The sequence below is a fragment of the Anolis carolinensis genome, chromosome 3, assembly GCF_035594765.1.
Source record: "Anolis carolinensis isolate JA03-04 chromosome 3, rAnoCar3.1.pri, whole genome shotgun sequence".
Classification (NCBI taxonomy): Eukaryota; Metazoa; Chordata; class Lepidosauria; order Squamata; family Dactyloidae; genus Anolis; species Anolis carolinensis.
This window is the reverse complement of record NC_085843.1, coordinates 227,654,626-227,671,017: the sequence shown is the minus strand read 5'-3', so window position 1 is coordinate 227,671,017 and position 16,392 is coordinate 227,654,626.

Sequence of the window (16,392 nt, the reverse complement as noted above, 5' to 3'; positions counted from 1 at the left end):
AAGCAAAGTGGAACTTTGTCACAAACCAGATAAAGTATTCCAGTCAGACATCCAGGAAACCTCTTGAAACCATACTCATTTCATTTCATCTACTCTATTTTACAGCATTCCCTGCAAAAATGTAAAAAATGAAATAAAAAGCTACTTTCTTACCTAAGAGAATCTCTCAAGGAAATCTTCAGTGTCCATCTCCAGTTGACACAGACCACAGAGTCATACTGGAGGACCTAAAGATTTCTAGAAAGAACGTATTAATCAAATCCACAAATAATTAAATTTGAGAATATGGAATGCCAACTGATTATTTATTTTGGTCATTTAACTACTCCATTTTTTGTTATTATCCTCCTCACTGCAGTTGTCACCCAGCCATAGCTGTTAATCATATTTAGCCCTCACTAAGTTTTGGTTTGTCACGTATAGGCTTTTTCCTCCTCCTAAAAGTATGTTGCACTTCTTCAAGTATCACAGTTTCCCCAAGCCTTCTAATATTTTTCCTTGTACATATAGTCACTTTAGCTATATAAATAGCTACATAAAGAACCTCACTCAGAGAACTGCGTACCATTATAATACAAGTTACACCCTGCAAAACTCTGGAGTTTGGCTATTAACCTTTCTGATACACTGCACTCAGGACAGATTCATTTGACAGCCCTTTCAATAGCACATTATCAGTCACCAAGTCATAAGTCATTCAGTGCATTTTGATGAGACTGGCAGACCAGCTTGACAGGCCAGTTATCTATACAATAATTTCTAATAAGAAATGTCAGATGTTGCTTTCACATTTAACTAAACTTTAAGTTCATGCTTTAATGTGCTTGCACATAATTCAATGGGAAGCCTGTACAAATTTCATTACTCTAGCTGTAAGCTCTTATTCATGAAAAAATAATAATCCTGCAATGTTTGTAGAGCATTAATGGTTGTGTAGACTGGAGATTATTTGCAGTGCCATCTGCAAACTCATTACCAGTTCCAAGCCCTAAAGACTAGTGCTATGACCCTTTCTTTTCCACTTATCCAATTCCTGTCCAAATCATTTAAAATGTATGAATAGATCTTAAAAGCTGCTGTTTGCTTGCATGGATTTCCATTATTGATTTATTTCATGCTTAAAAACACAGACGAGAAAGAGGAAATAAAAGAAAGGTGTAAGCAAAGAATACTCTTGGTAAAATAATATGACTCTTTCTTCGTTTGCTAGTATCAGGTACATCTTTTTTCCAACCTATCAATCTTTCCAACATATTGGCTCCTTGTGACATTAGCCTCAAGCTCTTGGATTCTCATTAAAAGCTTGTCACCTGTCCATTTGTGTCTCCTTATGGTAATTCAAAGGCATGGCTACAGCCTTTATAGTCTTTGATCTGTGTGTTTGTTCAAAACCCATCAGAAACCTTCCTTCCTTTTGCAGTTCTTTCTATTTTTGTGCATGTCATTACACTGTCCCTTTTGTGCAGAGAAGCATTCTGTTTTCTGTTTGCCTCACCCATTTAATCTACTCAAAAATACAACTGTGTTTCTGCTTGTGTCATTTCACCATTTCAGAGTGTGGGGAAAGCCTTTGTTTTACTTTGCTGGCCTATAGGCATATCACCTTCTGTTGACATGCACAGAATTTAACTTCTCTATTTTCAAGAGCATTGTCATACCTTAAAGCAGGGGTTCTCAAACTTTTTCAGCTGCAGAGTCTTTTTTGAAGTAAAAGTTTCTTGTGGACCCCCAAGATATGTTTATACCTTATCTTTTCTTTTCTTATCGTGTGTGTGTGTGTAGCAGGCATGGAAAAATATTTTGATGCCCTGTGTTTTAAAATTTGGCAGATGGGCCAGGCCAGTGGCAGATGAATGGAGAGCGTCTGTGTGAACTAATGGAAAAAAATGAACAAATTCCTATGTGCACTGCTCATATCTTGTTTGTAGAGCAAAAAAAGAAAGAAAGAACAATAGAATATTTAAAATGAAGAACAATTTCAAACAACATAAACTTAACAGTATTCCAATGGAAGACTGCAGAGATCATCCAGTCCAACCCCCTTCTGCCATACCGGAAAAGTACAATCAAAGCACCCCCAACAGATAGCCATCCAGCCTTTGCAATAATAATAATAGTAATAGGAGCAACCCTAGGGGTCATCCAGTCCAACCCCCTTCTGCCATGTAGCCAAAGCACAATCAAAGCACCCCTTGTGTGGTGGGAGGAAAACAGGGGTTTGGAAGCGAGGGGGCCAGGGGGAAAAGGCTTTTGGTGGCAAAGAAGGTTGGGGGAGCAGATTATTTATTTATCGTGTCAGAAGCAAATTGAGAATACAATTATAACGTATAGAAAAACCACAAACGAAGTTAAAAACTTGGTGTTAGACTAATTTTCCTTTGACCACTGGCCACTTGGAGTGCCTCTGGTGTTGCTGTAAGAAGGTCCTCCATTGTGCATGAGGCAGGGCTCAGACTGCATTGTAGTAGGTGTTTTGTGATTTGCTCTTCTCCACACTCATATGTTGTGGGCTCCACTTTGTAGCCCCGTTTTGTAAGGTTAGCTCTGCATCCCATGGTGCCAGAGCGCAGTCTGTTCATTGCCTTCTAATTTGCCTCATCTTCTGTGTGCCCAGGGACAGTTTCTCATCTGGTATCAGCCACTGAGTGAGTATTTCGGTAGATCTTAGGAAGGCATTTCTTAATTTAAGGTGTTGGCTTGCTAGCTGATATCCAAACAGAGGATGGGCCGGAAATGTGAATGCCTTGGTCCTTTCATTACAAACTGCTACTTCCTGACAGATGTCAAGTGATGCAATACTGGCTAAAGAGTATAATTTCTCCATTGGTGTAGGGTGTAGACATCCTGTGATAATGTGACATGTCTCATTAAGAGCCACATCCACTGTTTTAATGTGGGGGGTGCAGATAAGAAGAGGAGAGAGGAGAGAAGGAAGAAGAAGCAGCAGGAGGACGGAACCATAGAGCCCCTCAGTATGCTTTGCAGAGCCCCAAGGGCTCCACAGAATACAATTTGAGAACTGCTACCTTAAAGGATTACTGAGTCAATTTGTTATACTACTTCATGGATTTAGTATTGTTTCAGTGACAATACTAGGCATGCGCATCATCCAGAGTGTGTGGGGAGGAAGATACAATTCTACTTTGATACTTTAAAATGTACTGCTGGCTTGCTACAAGCATCCAAAGTTACATGTCAGATGGTCAGGGAGCTCTGCTCTACTTATTTACCTACGAAGACGAAGCTATTGGGCTTTGTGTTATGTTCAGAATGCATGTGTTACATTCAGAATGAAGTCCTCCTAGGATTGTAGTGCCAGTTTCAAAATCCAGGATTAGTTGTCAGCATTTAATGAAAACCCAGGCTTGGTTTTAAAGAGTAAATGTGGGATGGGATAGGCCTCATCTCAATCCTTATGTAAGGATTAGGTACAAGACAGCATAGACACACAGCCCTTTTGTAGGCAATCTGCATGTTTCAAATCAAGAGGAGTGACAATTTTTTTGCTTACCCCATTTTCTTTTCTATATGGTAAAGTAAAACTAAAAACAAACCAGAGGATGAGGCCTCAAAGGGATTTTGTATGGGTTGCTTGCAAATCTGAGAGATTTTTTAAACTGAGACCACAATATATCCAAAGGAAACAAGCCACAGCAGATAACTTTTTTTTCCTGAAATTTAGAGATGGAGATAATATTCAAAATATTTTTAGAATGTTGAAGAATTTAGTGTTGAGAAACTTTAAGATGAATTGTGGAATCAGGAAAATCTTCATAGAGGCTAAATCTGCACAAAATTTGCATGTAGTTGTTTAGTGCAGAAAGCAACATATGCTAGTCAGGGAGCTTATTTTATGTGAAAGTCACCAGTGATTCATGTTTACAGAAAACAAGAACATTTTGTTATGCACAGAAAATAATATTTTCATGCATGAATATTATTTTCTGTGCAGAAAGTGCTATTCAATGCAGTTTAAAATTGTGAACAGGCTCTAAAAACTGTAGGATTTTCAGACTATCACAATGGGAAGAAAATTGCTAAAATTACTCATTGCTTTCTTTGAGAAAAACAAATAATTAAGATTGACATTACTGTTTTCCATATCACAATATCATAGTGTTCCCAGACAATTTATAAAAATATATAGTGTGTAAGATCAACAGGACATGAAAACTACATATGCTTTATCAGAGACTGCCATTAAAATTCAGTCTGATACATGCTTATTTGGTATGAATTCAAAGCAAATGTCATGGAAATTCTGATGGTAGAAAGTCATGTTAGTCTTCTACCCCTAAATAGCAAAGGGAATAGTGTCATATTAGAGACTAACAAGCTTTGTTTGATACTGGCTTTTATGACACATCTTTATCCCCAACTTCTGAGTTTTTATCTACTTTACATATAGTAAATTCAGTTGATTCAGGTACTAAGTTTGTTCCATGATTTGTAATACAAAGATAAATAAAAAACAACAGAAGATTTTTCATAATTTGAAGAGAAGCTTAGAAAGTTATCCTGTAAGAAGAATGACTATGATATTAAAACCATCTGTAACTATACACTTGTAGAATAAGGATCTAGGATTCATTATAGTCATTCTTCTTGAAGATATTCAGGTTCTGCATATGAAATGTTTCATAACACACAGATAAACTGAGTATAACTACAGATTCTATAACAGTAGATGGATAAAGAGAGAAAAATGTGTATGCTATGCCTTGCAACAAGATTCAGTATCTTGTTTGCAATGGACTAGGCAAAGATTTATGAATTTTGAACATACTAGAATGGAAAAACTCAAGAAAAAGTCAACATCAGTGGTTCCCAAACTTATTTGGCCTACTGCTCCTTTTCCAGAAAAATATTACTCAGTGCCCTGGAATTTTAAAAAAAAATTTAATAGCAATTAAGCAGAAAGATATATGTACCTGTCGCCATCACCGCTCCCCTGGATTGCTGCAGCGCCCACCAGGGGGTGGTAGCGCCCACTTTGGGAATCACTGGTCTATATCATAACAATGGAGCAGGGTGGGGAGAGTAAGATATTGTTTGTGCACATATACATACTTCCTTTTCTTAAATCTACAATTTATATTTAGTAAGTTAGATCCCTTTGCCTCTAAACTACAAAAAGCACAATGCAAATGAGATAAGACATTGAGCTATAATAGCAAAATAAATAAATATCAACAGAAAAATGGGAAATTGGTTACCAAGACGTCTCGCCATACTTTATTACATATGTATCAATGACAAATGTGTACTGCTGATAGTCTTATAAATGAATCTGACCCACAAGCTCATTCTTATCTCTATTGAGATTAGCATATCTCATCAATAGGTATGTCTCTGTGTATGTATGAGTTCATTAATAATTGTCAAGGGAAGAAGTAAATTAGGTTATCCTGCATTTCTTTTTCTCCTCATCATGAGAATATTCTTTGTAAGTGATTAGTTGAGAGTCTACATGATTGAGCATCTTTCAAGTTTTTCTCTTGTCTATGGGCATTTTCTTCTAAAAATAGTTTAAAGGTTCTTCTGTGTTGGAACAACAAGAGATGTGGCTGATTGAAATTACATTGCTTCCTAGTAACAGTGACAGTTTTTGAAGGTTTACAGTTTTCTATTTACATCATTATGGTTCATGTAGGTTAACTTCATTTTATACTATTTCCTATTTGTAAAGCTTGGTGAATGGTGATTTGGATGTGTAAATTGAGACCATAGGAAAGTTCTGTTGTATTATGAGATATTGGTCAAAATTGTACGAGAACAAGTGTAGCATTGAGAGTTATACATGAGGCATTTCATTACATCTTCTCCATAATCATCCCTAAAATTCACAGTTGACTGCAATGGATTCCCCATTCTGTTGCTGGTGGAGAGTGGGAGAAAAAAAATGTCCCTAACCAGACACAAACCAAGGACATCTTTTGCCAAGATCTTTTGGAGTTATACAGAAGTCTCAACAGATAAAATCATCAGTCATCATCTAGCTATGGCAACATAACTAGATCCTTCGCTGATCCTCTTCAGTCTCCACAAGCAAAAGAATGGCTATGGGAATAGCAATCACAGTGTAATCACGGTTAATGATTATGTATATCTCTAACAGGATGACAGGATCATTTGCTATGTGTTCATAGTGCTCTTCAACTAAGGAACTCAGAAAAATGTACCTGATTCGCTGTCATACTTATTTTATCCTCTTAATGATTATGTGAACTTAATTAGTCTGAAGGTTTAGAACTAGTCCAAGATCAAGCAATATCATAGATGTAAACTCAAATTTAACTGGTCCTAATCTAACATAAGGACATAAATACACAAAGCACACTAGATTCCACATGATTTTGTCATACTTATTTTATCCTCTTAATGATTATGTGAACTTAATTAGTCTGAAGGTTTAGAACTAGTCCAAGATCAAGCAATATCATAGATGTAAACTCAAATTTAACTGGTCCTAATCTAACATAAGGACATAAATACACAAAGCACACTAGATTCCACATGATTTTGGAAGCTAAGTACTGGCGTCAGCTCCAGGTAATACCTGGATGGGAGACTGCTAACAAATACTAGCTTTTATATTTCATAAGGAATAAGAAAAGCTACCTCTGAATATTCCTTGCGTAAAAAAATAATAATGAGATTCATGGTGTTGCACATACATAACCTAACATGCTGACCACTACCTACCTACATGCATTTTAAGATATGGCAGCTCAGCTTGTGGAGTATGATCTTGCCATATCTCGTTAAAACAAGGAAAGTATCATTTGGTGCTACTGCAGTCATTAAGCAATGCACTGCAGTGTACAAACCATCCCTAAAGTATATATAACCACTACCTACTGAGAAAAAGTGCACTAAGAGCAATTCCAGTGAAAGACTGTTTAAAGAAAATAATAGAGATAGCACATTTGATTTTTGTTTTTAAGGGGCTTTTCAATAGCATTGGATGGCAACAGATGCATAATTTGGCTTGGGACCAAAAATGATTTGAAAGGAAGAAGAAAACACCTTTTGTAACCTTAGGCAAGAGGTATCAAGCAAACACCATGCAGGGCACCATAGCAATGTTTTCAGGAGTTGTACCACAGAACAATATAAGGAATAAGGAATAGCACCTGAGTTATAAGGCCTGTACAAATCTTCTGTTGCAACTGTTCCACTGCCTGCTGGTTTGTCCCAGCTATCTGATAGACCCTATCCCCACATGCTGACCTCTGAGATCTTCACATGAGAACCTTTTCTCCATGTCAGCACCCTTACGGGAACAAACTGGAGACATAATATAGAGCCTTCTCAATGGCTGCCCCTAAGCTCGGGAACTCTTTTCCAAGGGAAGCAAAACTGCCCCCTCTTTATAGACCTTTGTTGCCAAGGATTTTTTTTTTATTCCAACAAGTATTTGAGACTTGAAGTTTTAACCAGAATGATTTTTAGGAGGGGGTGTACAGCTGGTCCTCTGTATCCATGGAATCGACCATTCATTGCTTGCTTTTTTCTTTTAAAAGTCCTCAAAACAAACATTGTTTTTGCCATTTTATATAAGGGACCATTTTACTACACCCTTATATATAATGGGCCTTGAGCATTCATGGATTTTTCTACCCACAGATGAGACCTGGAATTAAACCCAGTAGATAGTAAGGGACCACTGTATTGTGTTCAATTGTTCTAACTGTAGTGCTCTTTTAAACTGTTTTTTTTTTATCAGTATTAATACTATGGCTGTCATCCTACTCAATATTTACACGACTGCAAGATATACTTACCAGGGCTTCACAAAATCTCGTATCAGTGTCGTATGTTGGATCAATTTTGTTAGACTTGTGCATATGACGTGATATTAAGAAATGTGCCCATGCAAAAAACTTAAGAATCTTAATCCTCACCCAGTAGTTTTGTGCAAGTTGTGTAAGCATTGTAACTCTCTCTGTGACACTTTTAATTTCCAGAGCAAGCAAACTTTATAGTCAGGTGAAGCCAAACTTGTTATGCTTCTCAGCTTATCAGGGCTTCTATAATTTGATTTATTACTGATTCTGCTAAGAAGTGACTGCTGGGAGAAGTAGTTTTATTTTGTTCCAAAACCATTTTGTGTGTGGGAAACTCTTCTCAGTAGTTTAATCTGAGATTGCATACTTTAGTAATTTTCCAAAACCATTCTGCATTTGGGAAGCTTAGTTCAATTAAAGTAAACTGGAAGGAAAAAAAATATCTTTTTGGTTATTGCTTCTGATACTGCATCTGCTAGGATGACTTGGACTACAGTCCCAAAGCATTTGTTTAATTTTCCAAAAACATTCTGTGCTTGGGAAACCTATTTGATTTAGGCCTCATCTACAATGCCATATAAAATCTAGATTATCTGCTTTGAACTGGAATATATAGCAGAGTATAGTAATATAATCCAGTTCAAAGAAGATAATCTGGATTTTATGTGGCAGTCCTTAAAGTACACCAATTGAAAGTTGACTTAAATTACACCAGTTGAAAAAAAAAAAGAAATCTCTTCTCTCTATTATTGAATCTACAGAGTGTGAAACTGCATCTGATGTGGTACCAAAAGTAAAGTAGTGAGTTCTAGTACTATAAGTCTTTCAATATGAAGTGTTTCCATGACAGTGGATCAGATTATGCGCCCTCTGGGATTGCAGTGGTACCCTGTTTCCCCTAAAATAAGACATCCCCAGAAAATAAGACCTAGTCGAGGTTTTGCTGAATTGCTAAATATAAGGCCTCCCCCGAAAGTAAGACCTAGCAAAGTTTTTGTTTGGAAGCATGCTCACCAAACAGAACACTAAAGCATGCAGGATCAGTAAATGTACGTACCATAGAGTATTGTACATGGAATTATTGGTAGTAACAAGAAATTCTTGATAGGAGTCACAGTTTGTCTGGTTATGCTGGTTTGTGATGACAACTACTGTACAGTATAGAATAAATGTTCATTTTTTTGTTCAACAATAAATGTGAATTCTTCTTCATGGAAAAATAAAACATCCCCTGAAAATAAGACCTAGTGCCTCTTTGGGAGCAAAAAATAATATAAGACACTGTCTTATTTTCGGGGAAACACGGTAAATGTGTCCTCCAAGTGTGGCCATGGCAGTTGATTTGAACTGGATTCTATGGCAGTGTAGACTCATATAATGTGCGATTACTTAAAATAATTATTTAACAAAAAAGTAAAAAAAAAATGTTACTTATAGTTACAATACAGACCTCATACAATATTTTAGAAACACTTTAGAAATGACTCACCACCCACCATCCTAATTTAGTAATGAGTATTGAAACGGTTTTTCATTGATCGCACAGGCCTAATACTTACTACGTTATAACTTTTGAGATTCATGTTTAAAGTTATTAATGACCAACGTTGCCTCACCAAACCTCCTTTTAATTCTTACTGAGCAAAAGGTTTCTGGAGCACTGCAAACCAGGACACACGGAAATGACAACTGCAATTTTCTTATGGACATGAGGCACATTGAGACAAAGAACTAGGTATAGCAGGACTCTAAGGAGCCTCTTAAACTTCCTGTCTTAGTGTGACTAGGAGAGCACTCCAGTTATTTCTCTATATCCTGACTGGTAGTACATCAGAGATGCTTTTGCTGAAGAGTTAGGGTTTTGGTGAGGGAATTGGTAGAAAGGACTACAATAATGCAGTATCTTCATGATAACCAACTTGAATTATATTGGACCTTGAAATTTTTTTAAAGGTTTTTAGCAGTTTTAATTCAATTTTAATGTTACTCTTGTGTAAATTTTAATTTCATTGGATTATTAAGTTGTAAGCCACCTTGAGTCCAAACCAAGTAAACATAGTAATAAGAGATAAATTTATTTTTCTGCCACATCACCTAGGTTGTCAGACACTATTAAGATAAAATCCACCAATATATGTAAGAAAGCCAATAATATATGTGAAGTGGATAGAAAATTTTCAGTAGTGCACAGAACACTTTAAGAAGTACAAAGCCTGTCCAAGAATATCCTTGTAGTCATCTCCTTTGCACTGAAATCCAGGTTGTCATTAATCTTGAGCTTCATCGCTCTGTCTCTAAGAGATAAGTATTGTAGAGCACTGATTGATTTTTGCAGTACTCATGACAGATAACCAGAACTTTAATTAGTACTCAGTATTATGTTCCTTTATAATGCATGTAAACTGATCTTAGGAAACAGGTAAAACAAAGAAAAGTGATATTGCATGAAGAAAGTATCTATCATTTACATATGTGTACTTTAGCATGTAATTAATTAAAAAAACTATTGTTATGTAGGGGCCGGGAAGTGAAAAGATTTAGGGCTTTAGGCAGCAGGTGTGAAATCATATACATGATTATTTAATGATTAGTGGAGGCAGTGACAGACTTTATATTTCTAGGTGCAAAGATTACTGCAGACACAGACTGCAGCCAGGAAATCAGAAGACGTTTACTTCTTGGGAGGAGAGCAATGACCAACCTCGATAAAATAGTGAAGAGCAGAGACATCACACTGGCAACAAAGGTCTGCATAGTTAAATCAATGGTATTCCCCATAGTAACCTATGGATGCGAAAGCTGGACCATAAGGAAGGCTGAGCGAAGGAAGACAGATGCTTTTGAACTTTGGTGCTGGAGGAAAATCCTGAGAGTGCCTTGGACCGCAAGAAGATCCAACCAGTCCATACTCCAGGAAATAATGCCCGGCTGCTCACTGGAGGGAAGGATATTAGAGGCAAAGTTGAAGTACTTTGGCCACATAATGAGAAGACAGGAAAGCTTGGAGAAGATCATGATGCTGGGGGAAAAGGAGGGAAAAAGGAAGAGGGGCCTATCAAGGGCATGATGGATGGATGATATCCTTGAAGTGACTGGCTTGACCTTGAAGGAGCTGGAGGTGGCGATGGCCGACAGGAAACTCTGGCATGGGTTGGTCCATGTGGTCATGAAGAGTTGGAAGTGACTGAACAAATAAACAACAATTTAGCAATATTTTTTAAAATCATCTCTGTAGTCAGCTACAGAGCTATCATGTTGCAGTGGTTTGAGCATTGGTCTTAAACTCTGAAACCAAGGTTTATATCATTGCTCAGCCATTGTAACCCACTGAATTACCTTGGCCAAATCTCTGAGGAAGGCAGTTGCATACCCATTCTGAACAAATCTTTCCAAGAAAACCTGAAAGCACACAATAACAAAGTTAGGAACTATATGAGGGTGAATTTTTCACTAGACCTGTGTCTTGGCTATGTTTGAGTTGTCCAAAACATCCTCGATGCCTCACATTTAAATAGGAAATATGTCTTATTTCATTTGCTCATCATAAGGTTCACTTTCTAAAATTATTCCAATTATTGCTAATCTTGGTTGTATTTTTAAATAGTGTTCTATTTTTGTAGTATATACATTCAATTCCTTTTTAAAAAGTTATTACTTATTGTGATCAAGTCAGCTTCAATGTATGAAAACCTACCAAGAAGCCCTTTTATTAACAGACCTGATAAGATTTTAGAAACTAAGGCATGTACCTCAAACATTTACTGAGAGGATGATCCAAATATAAACCAATAACTAGAATAAGATGTCTTACATGGTTGTCCCCTTTCCATAATGCGGTGACACTTTGGGACACATCATTCAGAAACAGAAGGTGGGAGAGATGAACTATTTTACAGAAGGCCAACAGCCAACAAATAGACCTCAGACTTTCTAGGCAGACAGCTCTATTTCTAGAACAATTTCACAAACCTTGAGTTCTTACCCCTATGGAACTGGATTCAGTCAAGCAACAAATGATACTGGAAATTGAAAAAGAAGCAGTGGAAATGATAATTCAATTGGCAGAGCACTTCAATAATAAAATACCATTTTGTGACCAACCTTACTTTTAAAACATGGCATTCATTCTTCAGAATTAAGATTTAGAGAGTCTGGAAACATGATGTTTTGGTGCTTAATTTGTAAAATCATAATGTAATTTAACATTTAATAGGTTTTTCCTTAATCCCTCCTTATTATCCAAAATTTTTGCTTATCCAACCTTCTGCTGGCCTGTTTATGTTGGATAAGTGAGACTCTACTGTATATTCCTTCCCTTGTTGGGTATATTTTTTTTTTGCTCTTTCTCAAGTTGTTTAATTTGGCAAAATGATCAAATAAGATGGTTAAAATTCCATCATTAAAAACAATGAGTTTTAAATCAGCATGCCATGTCAAATTGCCCTGTACCATAAAGCTGACAAAAACCTGTTAGCCAGTTTCTTCCACTCTCCTCCCATTCCCTTAACACCTGCAAGAGACAACTAATTTGAGTTCTCAAACAGCACTATGGGTTTTGATTGTAAAGAAAATGAGGTGGAAATAGCAGGATAAGCAGATGACATAAACCAAAAGGTCATTCAAATGTGTGACACCAGAAAATGGTTTGTGACTTCCAAGTAGAAAGATGGCAGTACAGACAAAGAAGGTTAATATTCAAATTACTGCAAGTAAAAAGATGTGTCACAGATAGTAGAAAATGCTGACTGAAAGGAGAGGTAATACATTCAGGATGACATGTTATCATGGAAGACCTAGTTAGATTAGATAATGATTACAGGAATTCATCCAACCTTGACCATTTCAGAGTGTGAAACAATAATTTCACTTAGGCCTCTGAATCATTCATTAACTTGCTTATCATAAAATAACATTTGTTTTTCTCTTCCCTTTGATAGATTCCATTGTTCTGACATTCAACTACAGCCACTTTTAAATGCGTTTTTCATGTGAGTACAATGAGCTACATTTTGGCTGTGTGTGTGTGTGCGTGCGTGCGCGCAGCAGCAGCCGCCAGATGAGGTGTGCAGCAGATAATGAAAGGCTTCAATTATTAAATTCACTTGCTTTCTTAGCATATATACACAGTTGTGTCATAAAATTATTTGTATTCCATTGGATACCAGAAGACTATTTTGAGAAATCTATGGAAAATGCAGATTAACAACATTCTATTGTAATCAGGTTTAAAATCTGCATAGATGACATTATGGCAAGGATGAACTAGAGCAGGCATGGGCAAACTTCTGCCCTCCAGATGTTTTAAACTTAAACTCTCAGAAATCCCAGCCAGCTTACCGGTTGTCAGGAATTGTGGGAATTGAAGTCCAAAATACTTGGCGGGGCAAAGTTTGCCCATGCCTGATCTAGAGGTTGAGTAGGAATCAATACAACTGATATATTTTGAATATATAAAAAACTTTTTGTTTACTTTTGATGGATAGATTAAAAGCTAACATGGATGGGGAAGAAAAGGAAGCTTCTCTTGTAACTGGACTTGTAATAAAGTATTGCAGTATGGGGTGATATTGTTTTAGGTTATAGTGACTCCATTTCAAGGACAGATGGCGGTATCATTGCCACACTGTCATTTATGCAAACCAGCCACACACAAAAGGAAATTTACATAATATTTGTAATTAAACACATCACCCTGAGGAAAGTCAGCTGAAGAGGAAATGGCTAAATACCCCCATTGATCAGTGATAGTCATGTCCTTCCATAGGAAAAAATCCATTTACAGACCTCCTGCTTCATTCACAAATCCTTAAAAAATATTTTTCCCACGATCTCACAATGTCAGCGGGTTGTCAATCTAGAGCAGTGGTTCTCAACCTGTGGGTCAGGTGTTTTGGCCTACAGTTCCCAAAAATCCTAGCCAGTTTACCAGCTGTTAGGATTTTGGGGAGTTAACCAAAACAGGCCAAAACATCTGGGGACTCACAGATTAAGAACCACTGGTCTAGAGAAACCAAACAGGCTATGGACCCTTTTTCCCTTTCTAATCTATAATCTGGGAACATATGTATGTATTTTCAGTTTACCTGATCCCAGTACAAAAGGCAACCAGAGACAGAAGGAGTAGCACTCTAGGCACACACACAAAAAGCAATCCCTGCTTTGACAGTTGAGTAAGCCCATTAACAAAGGACCTCATCCCATTGATAAAAAGATTTGATTCCTGCTGTTGCAGAGCGATTTTCTGACTTTTCATTAAGTCCGCTAATAAAGGTCAATGCATAACTTCACCTATTGTACTGTTTATTTCTCATAATTTCTTACATTTTACCAGACCTTTTCCTTTGTTATACTCAACCTGAATTGTTAAATCAATCATGGACTCATTTGCATATTTAGCATGGCACATTCTTGGGGGTTGTGCCCCTTTTGAGGGCAGAATCAGAAATGGACTCAGACTTCAAAACAACAAATGACAGCTGTTTATTTTTCCCACCACGAGGAGACACCAACCAGCAATGACATCAGAGAGAATCCCCAGCCAACAGGAGCCCAGATCCTAGATGTGCTGTTTTTCAGCCAATCAGAGGCTTGGCACAGTTATTCCAAATGGCTGTCAAACTGAATAAATATGATCTATATTTTCCAGTGTGGTATGTCAGATCTTTCAGAGCACCTTCTGTTCCTCTTTGCCTTCTAACCTGGGTTGTGTCTTGATTTCACCATTTCTGTAGCTTAGTGTGCTGGGCTCCAACCCCACATCTTAGTAGATAGCTATGATAAATGATAAATGAATTTTATTGGTACGGTTACAGACCAGGAGTGTAAAACTTTAAAACTTTTTTTAAAAAGAGGATTTTTTAAAAAAGTGTAAACATTAAGATCAGAAATTCACAACATTAAAAGCAGAAAGTCCACAACATGGAGTTGCTTTATGTGGCTTTATATATGACAGTTATAAAATCTATGGATAATAAAATGAGTAAGTTAAAACTTTATCTGCTAGAACCATTCATGATCTTAGCAGATAACTGAAATCACTCAACATAATGAATCAAGGGGACAAAATTGTTCATACTTCAAGTGCATCTGAGCATATGCAATTTTTAACACAACTGAATGATTACATGTTTTGCCTCCTCACTTTGCAAAAGTGGTAGAACAGGTCTTTGAGAAATACATTAGCTTCTTTCTTTCTTTCTTGAAAATATTTCCCCCAGTGATGGGAAGGTGTTAATTTAGCTGTCTGTATCTTTTGGAATCAAGCTTCAACTTTCTCAAGCCCTTCAAAGTGTGTGATCCACTGAAAAGGGGATTATAAGAAAAGCAGGATGTTGAAGAGGAGAAAGAGAGGTTGGAATCAGCAGGGATGGGGAAAAGTTTCATTTAATTATTCAAATGCCCTGTACTGAATGAGCAATAATAAATACATGAAAGGGTTGCATAAGGACTTGAATGGATGTATTTGTGGGCAGACATGATGAGGGGTATATTTAATTTACACAAATCTTTTGGCTGTAAAATAGTAGTTCCAATGTCATCTATCCCCTCAAAACTGAATTAGGTGTGTTTGTTTCTCAACATGAATTAGGAAATTGCTCAGTGATCCATTTTATAGCCTTCTACCACTTTTCTATTGCTCTCCTGCAAAGAGGGAGTCATTTTTTGTCCACTAATATGCTGAAGCTTCTTTGGGTTGCTTTAGAAGGTGTTACTGAAATATATTTCCCAGGAAAAAAAGTTGTAGTTCTGCACATCTACAGGAGGATAGTCCCATGTTGCTCATTCCACATTGTTTTTGACTTTTACTGTTTTGGCTTCATATGCTTGGCCACTCTTCCTGAAGAAGAGAAATATATGAGTATAAACACTAAGTTTCATTTAGCTTAAGAACATGATCTATCTGTCTAATCCCAATTGTTAGTCCCACCTGCAACAGAGCCATGGAGTAAATGGAACTGATAAAAGTAATGACTTGAAGTTCCCTTTGATTTGCCAGTCTATTCTATTATGGGTTTTATTTTATATTTATGACTTTGTTTACACATAAGCTAATTCAGATCATTGTGAGGACCACTGAACAATGCGTACATAATACCACCCTCCTGCTTGTGTTTCTCAGAAGATAATAGAAGATGTCATGTAGCTCTTTCTACACGAAATTGAGTTTTTCACTTCGTAACAAATGAGTATTTTGTGGAAGATGTCCTTATGCTGGGAACTGATTACATTTGAGGCACTGATACAGTTCTTTTACATCATTAAAAATCCCCTTAAATTCACATCTCTTTTCCCAAGTTTTACTTGATGAATCCGCTTAAGTCTCTAGAATGAGCAGTACCAGTAATGTAAATGTCACACTTTTCTTCAAAGTGCCATCACCCATCCTAATCACTTTTATAGCTGTGAAATTATTTGCTAATGTTAACTACATGTCCCCCAGTGTATCCTAAGTCCATTTATTCTTGTCCAGTCCTTGCTGACTCAAAATGAAAAATTAGTCCATCTCCTCTTTATAATTTTCATTTATGACCTGTAGACAGGTATAGTTCCTATTCTCCAAATTCAGCATTCCTGCTCATCTTTATCTCTCTCTGAAGACCCT